The sequence below is a fragment of the Protopterus annectens genome, chromosome 4.part1 (genome assembly GCF_019279795.1).
Source record: "Protopterus annectens isolate FY-2018-M chromosome 4.part1, PAN1.0, whole genome shotgun sequence".
Lineage (NCBI taxonomy): Eukaryota > Metazoa > Chordata > Ceratodontiformes > Protopteridae > Protopterus > Protopterus annectens.
The window spans coordinates 641648850-641661703 of NC_056734.1; positions in this window are offsets into that span (position 1 = coordinate 641648850).

A 12854-nucleotide genomic window follows, 5' to 3' on the forward strand; every position below is an offset into this window, starting at 1 on the left:
AGGTGTCCAGTTTATTTTCCTAAGTTCATTTTGAAACAGATTGGCGTCAAAGAATTTTTTGCAGCGAGATGTTCTGACTAAAGTAGGGATGGTTAAACTTGATTTATGCCTGATAATATATGTAAGTAAATGGTCGCTAAGGTCATCAGGGAGAGTACCTGTTGTGTATTTTTGGTGTGGACTATTTGTTAGTATCCAGTCAAGTATGCTTTCCTTATTGTTAAGTCTGTTAATTCTTGTAGGTGAGTTAATGGTTTGAGAGAAGCCATATAGGTTTATAAGGGTGGAAGGATTGGTTTGATTGCATAAGTTCCAGTCAATGTTAACGTCTCCTAGGAGTATTGTTTCTTGGGGGAGATTAAGGGAAAGCCAATTTAGTAGGTCTTCTAATATAGTAGTGTTCTTCCCTGGGGGAAGATATGTACAGACAATGTAAATTGTTTTATGATGGTTTAGCTGCAGTTTTGAAATAATTATATCAGTATTATTGTCTGATGGTAGTTTATATGTAGTTTTACTGAGTAGCAGTCCGCTTTTATAGAGAATTGCAGCCCCACCACCTTTTTATCTTGCCTGAGGATGTTATAGCCTGGGGGGGTAATTTCATTATCTTTTATAGAGGGTTTGAGCCATGTTTCTGTTAGGCAGAGGATGTCAAATTGTTGAACATCTAGAAGAGCATGAATTAGTGGTATTTTATTACAGATGCTACATATGTTTAGATGGGCAATTGAGAGTGATTTGGGATGCCCATGTATCTGGTCCTAGGGTTCATAGGTTCATAGGTTTGTACTGAGCTATCTACCCGAAGGCATATATTAGCCCAGCCACGTTATGTGGTATTCACTGCCCCTTTAGTAGTTCCCTAGACCCTTGTACTAGCAGTTAGCACCCTTGGCCCTTATCTTGTAGTGCTGTTGATGTGATCCCCGGTGTGAACTTTCTGTTACCCATCCACTCATCAAGGTTCCTCTTGAAGAGTGATAGTGAGGGGCTCTGTCTTATGTAGATCGGGACCCTGTTCCATAGTAAGGGAAGTCTCTGCGAAGGGAATCTATCCCTCCAGCATGCTCTATTCATTGTTGTGTTGAGGTTTATATCCCTAGAGCATGTAGCTCATGTAGATTTGGTTTTGCTAAGATAGAACATGTTCAACAATTCTGGGTTGGACATGGCTCTGTACGTTAGACAGAGATCACCTCTGAGAAAGCGGTATGCAACAGAGAACAGTCTTAGCTTTTTCAATTGTGCTGCATAGGGCAACTGTTTAAGGCCAGTAATTCTCTTGGTTAGGTACCTCTGTGGTCTCTCCAGCTGCTGGAGATGTCTAGCCAGGTACATTCCAATTGGTGCATTGTACTCAATAATGGGTCTGATGAGAGAAGAGTAGAGGGGCACCATTACATCCTTAGCTCTTGTTGCAAACATTTTCATGATCAGATAGGTCACATAGAAGGATTTTCTAACCACTTTGGCAACATGGCTATCAAAGGAAAGCTGGCTATCTACTTGGTGCCCTAGATCCCTTATTTTTTCTTCAGATTTTAGGGGATTACCTCCTATGTTGTAGTTTGTGGGTACTCTGTTTTTTCCAAAGGGGATTACTCTGCATTTTTTTGCATTTAGCTTGAGACCATTTCTTTGACACCATGCATCAGTCTCATTTAGGTCCTTCTGGAGGATCTTCATGTTGGCCGGAGACTCTATTATAGCACCCAGTTTGCAGTCATCTGCAAACTTAGTCAGCCACAGCCCTTCCATGCTTGCCTGTACTTCTGAGAATTATATGCCAAACAGGGCCCCAGGACAGAGTCCTGAGGCACACCACTTGTTACTGGTCTGGATTCGGACATAGATCCTGCTACTCTTACTTTATGGGACCTGTCTGAGAGCCAGTTTGCGATCCATCTTGTGACGTAAGGGTTTATTCCCAGGCTGGTGAGCTTATCAATAATACCCGAATGGGGAATGGTGTCAAATGCTTTAGCAAGGTCAAGGTAAACCATGTGTACCTCCTTTCCCTTATCTATAGCCTGAGTAACTGTCTCAAAGAAATCCACCAGGTTCAGGAGGCATGATCTGCCCTTGATGAAGCCGAACTCTGTGGGGTCCAGCGACTGGAGGTTCCCAATCTCTCCATTTATGAGTTCCATAATGATTCGCTCCATAGCCTTACAGATCAGACTGGTCGGGCTTATTGGTCGGTAGTTTCCATGGTCAGTTGTGGCCCCACCCTTGTGTAGCGGGACCACCGTTGACATGCACCATTCTCTGGGCACATATCCTGTGGAGAGGCTGAGATTGAACAGGGTATTAAGATGTGGGGTTAATTCCTTTTGGAGCTCGTGTAATGTGTTCATCTTTTGTTGTACTTCACGAACCATGTACCACAGAAGACATGCCCCCTTCTCAGATGCAGAAAATGACAGAATGACATGATAGTGGATGGACTGAGACAACACCATCACATCTTGTTGTCTAGGAGGAAGCATAATCGGCAGCAGTGGGTAGCATTGTGGGCAGACCTTGTGTGGGATGTAAGTCAGATTGGCTGACAGGACAGGACCGATGAGCATGTCCAACACCTGGCCACAGACATGCTGAATGCTGCATGATGAAGGGCAGCTGATGTTTGCCAGGAATCGTGCTACCATTGGTAGAAGGCCAGTGAAAAAACATCCACTCATAGCCACAGAGGAATTCTTGGTGAACCTAGGAACACACAACAGCTCCCAGGCATCCGTCATGGCATACATTCTGGTGGTGGGTGCCACAGTGTCCACGGCAGAGGAGCGTCCAGGTAAGCATACTGTGTTCACCAGTATAATACTGTATCAGTCATTGAGGCAGGCTGTACATACCTGAACATAGGTGTTAAGTGGCCAAGTCCATGGTCCTGGACCTGGCAAATGCAATACAGTTTATTATAGATCATGTATACACTATGGAAGTTAAGGGCTGCCATATTGCCCTATGTACTAATGTTGTGTTTAGCCAGAGTAGAATGGAACATTCTGGAACAGATAACAACAGTTCATAGATTTGTTAGTCACAGGTGTGTATTTGAATGACCATCGACACATCTGCACTTATAGTTATGACCGGCTACACAGCCTGGTACACCTGAGGCAATTACTCCAAGATTCCTGTTCAAACACAACAGGGAGATGCTACATACCAGAGACAGAGATACTAGTACTGCTGTATCATTCGCAAGATAGGTGTACATTACAGGCAGATTGTACTGGCAACTTTACCTGGCTGTGGCTGACGTGCATGTTATAAATGGCTTGACTTGTCTGTGTATGTTGGTGCGAGGTTGTCTGTTTGTTGTACATGGGAGCAGAGATGAAAAGATGTGGGACTGGTAGTTCACTTGTGGATCCTCATTTGTATTAGTCTGTGTGGATTACTATACATAAAAGTGCAGGTACTAATGTACGCTTTTGTCTTGGTTTTGAAGTAAAACGTGAACAAGGTGGAAAAGTGAAGCTGGTAAAACCAAGTAGCAGCAAAAGACAACCAATGCTCCACAACGCTGAAATCGTTTAATAAAACAAATTACAAATCACAGAGCTTTCAGATAAAATCCTTCATCAGTGTTACAGTCAAATTCAAGAAAGCACAAATTTTATGTTTTTAATTAAATCACATGAACAACCTACCCTATCAGAAGTGAAGCATTCATTAAAATCTTGAGTAAAACCCAAATGCATAAAATCATTTTCATGTTTAGTGTAAATCTTCACATTTTGTTGTTTATATTTCAAAATAGGTTTAATAGTAACCTATTTATTTAAAGCAGGATATAAATCTGCCTGCATACATATGATCCATTCATGCTCCTTCATTTCTAATTTGTTGTTAATGTCCCCACGCCTCACATCAGGATACACAACTTCAATTGCTCTAAAGTCAAATGCATGTGTTCCATCATTTTGTATATGTTTAGCCAAAGCATTTGTCATTATCCTTCTGTGAATATCAAACTTATGCTCCACAATCCTATACTTTATTTTTCTAGTGGATTCCCTATGTAAAAAGTTGGCCAAGGTCTATAGTCCACTAAATAAACAATTAGAGGGGTATTAAATGTAGCACTACATTTAAAGCTAAATCTTTTCTGATTAAAAGGATGTAGGAACTCATTTAATGTACATATATCATTACAATAAGAGCAATTTTGACATGGGACAGTATCTTTCTTATTTAAACTGACATGCCTTTCTTGTCCATAGAAAGATCCTTATAGCATAGATGTTGCTTAAGGTTACTATAATTCCTATATGTAAAATGTAGTTTCTCAGGTAACCACTGATTCACTCCTGGTAAAGCTTTTAAAATACTCCAATTGTTCTTAATAATATTTTCAACTGTTTAACTACCCCTACTAAAACTCATAAGATATCATAGGGGTTGTGTATTGCTATCAATATGTATATTCTTGCCCATATTTTGTTGATTGGAAAAATAAGGTTGAGCATCCCCCTGTCTTAGTCTCATCACCTCATTCTTATATGCTTCTAATTGATTGAAAGTATACCCTCTTGCCAAAAATTCATTCGTCATCTCAGTCATCTGCCTTTCACACACATCCTGTCTAGTGTTAAGTCTGCTGGCTCGTATATACTGACTTTTCACAATACCTCTAAAGGTGTGAGCCACATGCATACTTTTCCTTTGTAAATATTTATTAGTATGCACATCCTTTCTATGAGTGCTTACATCTATTAGGGTACCATCAAACCGAATCTTGATGTCTAATAATAAATTTCAGTGGAAGAGGCATTCATTTCAAAACATAGATAATCTGTTGTTTTATTTAAATAAAACAGAAAATCACTTAGTTCCTCTCATTTACCACAACAAATCATAAAAACGTCTTCAACGAAACATTAGTAAAAAGTACCCTAAATGCATAGATATTCTGATCACTATAAACATTCACAGCCTCCCATTTACTTTAATGTTAAAAAAGGATATGTGCTGGCAATGGGAGTACCCATTGCCACACTGGATGTCTGATGGTATGTCTGTTGATTAAAAAGGAAAATTATGTTTTGATGGTATGTCTGTTGATTAAAAAGGAAAATTATGTTTTCAAGTGTTAATTCCAACAGCTCACAAAGCGTTTCAATTTCTCTTGCATTATATTTGCCATGTTCACATAGTATTTCCCTTATCCTATCAATGCCACACACATTAGGAATAACTGTGAACAGAGATTTTATATCTAGGGTCACAAGCATAAATTTCATCTCTGTATTAGAGTTATGCCATTCAAATAATTTCATAAGAAAGTCACCAGCATCCTTTATGTAACTGCATACAAGGCATAAATATTCTTTCAGAATACTCTGTAAGTATACAGAAACCGGCCCAGTAGACCAACCACTTCTTGAGACAATAAGTCTCATTGGTGGCTTTTGAAGGGATTTATACATCTTTGGCAAGCTATATAACACAGGAATAACAGGGCAGGTGACTAAGGAAATTAAAGATCTCAATAAAAAGGTCATTCATAAGTTGTAAATCATATATAGATGTTAATTCTACTGACAATTCGATCATCACTCTCAGTTTGTTTGTGTCTTTCGGCTTTTCCCAGTTAGGGGTCGCCACAGCGGAACTCCAGTCTGCTAATGATTGGCAGTAGAGTTTTACGTGCTGGCTTGCTGGGCCTAAATGAAGGAACGCCCATTCGTGCATGTCACCACACAGAAGATGCTCTAACTGAGAATCGAATGGGCAACGTCTAACTGTGAGGCAACAACGCTACCGCAGCACCACCACCGGAGTCGATCATCACTCTCAGTAATTACCTTAAAAGTCTGGATACCCGATACTAATTCATTCATGGCACTAATATAATCACAAAAGTTCATTACAACTATAAAGCCTCCTTTGTTAGCTTCTTTGGTTACAATTTCATCATTATTTTGTAAAACATTAAGTGCTTCCATTTCTTGTTTAGTCAAGTTACACATTTTACTAAACTTATTTTTATCATACAGCTGATGTATTTGCTTTTCACAAAGGTCATTAAAGGCTATAATAACAGATCTAATACTTTTGTACCAGTAAGTGATCTGTGAACTACAGACTTTGAAAATTAACTTGAGGTTAAGGTTGCGAGTAAAAACTTTTAAATCAGTAATGGCATTTACCATACTATCAAGGCTTGAAAGAATAAATTTAATTCCATGTCCCAAAAGTGAAACAGTGGCTTCAGACAAAACAAAGTCAGATAAATTAAGCATATGATAATTCTCTACAGAAGAAGTCACTGTTTCAGTTTGTAAACCATTAATGCCAGTATTAAAGTCACTTACTGGGATCCATTCATTTTTCTGTGTGTTACAGAACCATTGCAAGTTCTGCTCCATAAATGTGAATGACCTCTAGAGGTATTGCATTTCTGTACATTCACCTGTTCTGGCAAATGTATTTCTACTCATTGAATTTTGTATAAAAAATCGTTATTAACTGGTACAATAGATCCCGTTGATGTCCTTTCACCTAAATCCAACGCCTGTGCATTGTTTCAGTTGTTAGTTAGATTGCCATCCTTAGATGAATGCACGGCCTTTGTTGATGTCGTTTTGACAATGTGGATGACTTGTGATTGGTAGCTTCATATCATGGGTCACTTGGCGCATGTTTCAGGCCATCATGGAGGCACAAGCATGTTTTGATCGCAACACCAAATGGATGCTTAGGGTTATGGATGCAGCACATTCTGACATCTGTGACTGCCCATACCGCATTGGGGACATCCTGGATCAGTTCACTGATGCAGTGGACAGATGGTGGACTGAGACAGTGTCTGTCTTGGACCATACATTGTCTGGCTGGAACATCTAGTTGGAGTTGAGCATTGGACATGTGGATGTTGGTCAGCAACACCATCTGCTGAGAGTCTATGTGGCCATGCACAGTCACCCTCCTGTAATGGCAGCACCTCCAGCATACAGAGGAAAGTGTGCTGTCCACACCATGATGCGGCAGGCCAGGGGCATGTGGTCCTGGGTGGTCCCATGGTGGACACAGTCCCAGCATTTTGCAGTCACTGCCAGGTAATAGCACCACATCTGACCTTGGGCATGGTGGTGCCAGTGCTACTCCTGGCAGAGCCAGTTCCTGTGTTCATGGCTAAAGATGGTAAATTGTCCACTCTACCATGTACAGTCCACAGGTTTCCAACATAGACATGTGTAGGGCTAGCACTGGGCTTGACTGTACATGCATACACTCAAACACCACTGTCACATGGAGGTCACCTACAGACACACACCTCAACATGGCTTATTAAACCCGAACCCCCTCCTAACTTAACACATGTTGTCAACTGTTTGGCACAGCCTAGGCCTCTGGCACCACCACACCACACCCTGTACATGTGATAATAACTGTGCCACATCCATGCCATAAGTGCCATTGATGCAGGGAAATGCTACTATGAGTCTCATCCACAGGCTGTCTATATCACTTGACATGTACTTGTGCAGTACAGCATTGTTTTGCAATGGTTGTGGGATACAACAGGTACTGTCTGCTAGGATGTGTCATGACTACACATCACACTTAGTGTATCTTTGTTGCATGACATTGGACTGGCAGTAGTATTACAGAATGACAGTTGTGTCACAGACCTGTCTATGTTTCTGTTCCAGAAGTCTGAGGGGAAAAACTATGGACACATGGCAGCAATACAGCAGCACAGTATGGCATGGCAGCACAGCAGAAATATGATGTCAGCAAGGTACGGCAGTATACGTGCATGGCTCCCTAGATGCATATTTGTAGAAGAGTCCATCAGGGATGATGGGGGCAGTCAGCATATTCATGCCTTCATACTTTGTGATAAGATCTGCTACTCTTGCTACATGTCACCTAGGATATCTGAACTTATAAATCTAGAAGATATGGTGATAGAGTTGACATGTCTACAAATATCCTCTGTCCAGATCACATAGATGGTGGGCGTCAGTTATGATTATGTATAGGAGGGCAATTTAGGCTCAATAGCTAGTCACAGGGCCAATGAGTGCATAACCATTGCACAGGAATAGTCCATAAGGGCATGTCTGTAGTGCTGCTCAGGGATATATTTGCATACACATACACAGAAACAGAGTTGGCTGCTGTAAGTCTAGAACCCCTACCTATCTACTATTACACATTATAGGTTGCAGTACTTATCACAAGCACCATTGAGTTTATCTAATATTAGAGTGTCAGCTAGCACACTTGAGGTGGATGACATCAGCAGGGCTTGTAGAGGAGGGTAGTGTAGAGGCCAGCAGCTAGTCAAAGGCCATAAATTTCATAACCACTGCACATAGATAGCCCATACAGGCTTCTCCATAGTGTTGTATGAGGATATATTCACACACACACACACACACACACACACACACACACACACACACACACACACACACACACACACAGTTGGCTGATGTGAGATTAGACCCCCTATTTATCTATTACACACTATAGCTTGCAGTACTTATGGCATGTGCCACAGAGTTTTTCTAATGTTAGAGTTTCAGCCAGTGCTCTTAAGGATATATTTGCAAACACGCAGACAGAGCTGGCTGATGTGAGAGCAGAACCACTACCTATCTACTAATGCACACTACAGCTTGCAGGACTTATTACATGCGCCACAGAGTTTATCAAATATTAGAGTGTCAGCCAGTGGTCTTAAGGTGGATGACATCAGCAGGCCTTGTAGAAGAGGACAATTAGAGGCCAGCAGCTTGTCAAAGGGCCATAAAAAACATAACCATTGCATAAAGGTAGCTCATGCGGGCTTGTCCATAGTTCTGCATGGGGATATATTTACACAGACAAGAGTTGGCTAATATGAGATTAGAACCTTTGCCTATCTATAATTTATTACTATAGATTGTAGTACTTATCGCATGCACCATGGAGTTTATCTGAAATTTGACTGTCAACCAGCATTCTTGAGGTGGATGACATCATCAGGCCTTGTAGAGGAGGGCAATGTAGGGACCAACAGCTAGTCACAGGGCCATAAATTGCATAACCATTGCAGAAAGATAACTGATATGGGCTTGTCTGTAGTGGTGCATGGGGATATATTTACAAACACACTCAGACACACTAAGCTAGCTGATGTGAGATTATAACCCCTAACAATCTGCAATTATACACTGCAGCTCACAGTACTTAGCGCATGCCCAACAGGTTACATCTGTTGCATATGGGATTGCAGGCACAGTACTTGTTGAGTATGCAAAGTAGCCTTGTGTTAGACAGCATGCATGGCTTGCAGAATGATATTGCTTGGTACTGTTATTGTATGTAGTGTCCTAGGAATGTCTGTACAGTTAGCAGAATGGCCATATGTGGCTGTTTGCAGTTGGAAAGGCAAACATGTGGCCAGGAACAATATGACCTGTCCAAGACATGAGTTCAACCATTGTACACTACAACACCTTCTTACCAGTGTCTGTCTACAAGGTGACAGTCCACAGTTACAGGGGTCTGTGGTTGAGTGGATTGTGTACTGTCACGGCCTTGGTTTGTTTCCTTTGGGCAACTTTTTTGATGTGTGAGTGCAGATAACCTCATCATTCCAAGGGTATGTAGGGAAATCTATAAATCCTCACACACATACACACACACATACACACACACACACACACACACACACACACACGTATATATATATATATATATATATATATATATATATATATATATATATATATATATATATATATATCTTTCTTTTTCCCTGGGATTCAGCAAGCAGCCATGTAGGAATAAGTTATTCCTGCATGGCAGGGACCATTCCTGTTCAGCACGGCAGCGAGCCATGCATATGTATGAAGGCGAGCTGCCATGCTCTAAAATGGACACAGTTCCATGTTTGAGTGCAGGGTGTGTGTGTGTGTGTGTGTGTGTGTATGAGAGAGAGAGAGAGCAGAGCTCTCACAATATACATGATCCCTGCACTCCAGAATTGCCTTTTGGCAATTAAAAATGAGCAAGAATGCTCATAACATCCCCATCCCATCAGGATAACAAATCTGGTCAAAGCCATAAGGGACAATCGTCCCTACCAAGACAAATGATGTCAGAATAACACATGTAGCATAAGCACATAGCACACACTTCCCAACCCGTCAGAGTAAGGAATCTGGACAAAGCCAAAAGGGACAATCGTCCCACAAAGCAGAAAGTTGATAGAATAACAGGTTCAGCATTAGCAGGGATATTCTGAAGGATACAAATAAAATAACACAGCAAATAATTTTATTTATAAATGCGATAAAGTTTAAGTGTAGCTGTGCAGGTGTGCCCATTACTTAGCTATGCTTAGTCCAGCTTAAACAGCACAAGAAGTTAAATAACAAGAGACATCCAGAATCAGCACTATTTCAATAGTGTAGTGGTTAGAGCATGTTCTTGATAAGTAACTGTTTCTGGTTTGATCCCCACTACAACCAATTTGCATTTTACATGTGAAAGCAGTACATAAACATTTATTTTTATGGTTAGCTACTAAATAACATATATTTGTTAACCAAAGTACTGTGTTAGGTCCACATGTGAGGTGTTAGTTTAATAAAGTTGTGAAACCCCCATATAAACACAAGTGCCCCATACAGTATAGTCACACATGAATAAATGTAATGAAAGCACATCGGGAGATGTCAGGGATAGCAAACAAATGTATAATATGTAATGAATGATGAATCAATGCCACAGCAGATAGTCTATAAAATGAAAAATAAGCAATGCTAAGCATTGCACAGCTCTGCTTACATGTGTAAGCATTGTGTAAATATGACTCCTAAGCAATGAGTAGCCCAGCTAAGTGGATTTGCCCATTGGTAAGTAGTGCTGAACCTTCCACTTTAAGCACTTCCAACCTTAGCTAAGCAGGTTTGCCTATGGCTTAGCTTAGCTCAGCATATTCAAAACCATCCAATCATGGCAAAGGGTGGGAAATTGGCCATATTTAAACCCCACAGGTGGGAATACAGCTCATAACTGGTTGCAGCTTCTCTCTGTAGGCAGTATGGCAGGAGTTGGTGAGGGCATGCAATTCTGTGCACAGCGCTGGAGCATACAGGAGTCCAAGGCCATGGTAGGACCCATGGTACAAAACCATGATGAGAGACTGCTGCAGGGCCAGTACCAAGGCTCCCAATATAAAGTGGAAGCCTGGGACCATCTCACCCGTGATCTCACCAGTGCCACTGGTATCACTCAGACTGGTGAGCAGGTCCAGCACCACTATACTGACTTGAAGCGGAGAAACAGGGAGCTCTTGGTCGAGTAGGTCCAAGAAGCAAGGCAGAGGGGTGATGTCCCAAGGCAGAGAGGTGATGTCCCAGCAGTGTGTAAGTATTCATACCAATAACTCTTTACTAATGTCCAGCCTGTGTGTATGCTGGATAGATATGCCTAAATATTTCTCTATTTCCCTCACACCTGCAGCTGAGCAGGCTGTGAATCAGGAAGCCCATGCTAGTAGGTTGCAAAGGCTGCATTGTGAGGCTGGTGAGTAACAATAATGCTTGTAGTAGCCATACCAAATACATATAGCGTAGTAGAAAATCACCTGGAAGTATAAAAACTGTGTATGGGTTGTACTGAATAAACTAGAGAATATGACAGTAATAGTCCCATATAGGTCATATTTAATTAAAACTGTAACTGCCTGGCAATAAAGCTCTAAATCCTGGACTGGTTGTGTTTACTCTGATATTGTATGGTATTTATTGTTGCATTCTCTGAATAGTAATGTTGTGTTAACCACTGTTACCCACACTGTGCTACATAAAAAATGTCTAGGAATGTGTGTATAAGACTGTTGTAAGTACAAGATCAGATTATACAACCAAGAGAGACTTAGACAGAAAACACTGAAGTGGTAGATGGTAATATCCAAATAGCACAGTCTGATTAAACTTAAGTTGTTGTGTTTTTAGCAGACACACCCATGGTTCGAATCCTGGGAGTGGTAGTAAGCTATATGCATAATCATACCTCTCAACTGTACAGATTGTTTCAGAACTGCCTGCCAATAAAGATTTAAATCTTGGACTGGTAATGTTTACTCTGGTATTGTATGGCCTGACGTAGCATTCAGTAACATCTGATATCAGAACAGTACTGTTGTATCAACTACTGTTTCTCACACTGTGCTATATACAAAAATGTCTAGGAATGTCTATATAAGACTGCTGTAATTACAAGGTCAGATTGTACAACCAAGAGAGACGAAAATGGACAACAATATCCAAGTAGTTCAATGGACAACAATATCCAAATAGTGCACTCTGATGAAACTTAAATAGTTGAATTTTTAGCAGACACAGCCATGGTTCGAATCCTGGGAGTAGTAGTAAGCTATATGCATAATCATACCTCTCAACTGTACACATTTTTTTCAGAATGTTCAGATAATTGGCTCATATTTTCTGCCTGTTCTTCTGTCCCCCTGACAAATCAATTGGATGATATCAGAATTGTAGTCACTAAATAATGACATACATTTAATTTTCAGACCGCAAATCTTCAGAAAATGTATATTAAAACAAATCTTGTCACTCTAGCAACTCTTCAAGTTTATGAGAGCAATATTCAAAATGTGTCCCAATTTACACCCCCATGTTGTCAAGATTTGTCCAGAGTGGCATTAAGAGACAGAGAGGTATGTGCATAATATTAACTAGGAATCTGGGAATATGTATAGAAACAGTCAGGTAGTGTTAAACATTTCCCAGAGTGGTTTGTCAGATAAGAAAACTGTAACTGCCTGCCAATAAAGATTTAAATCCTGGACTGGTAGTGCTTACTCTGGT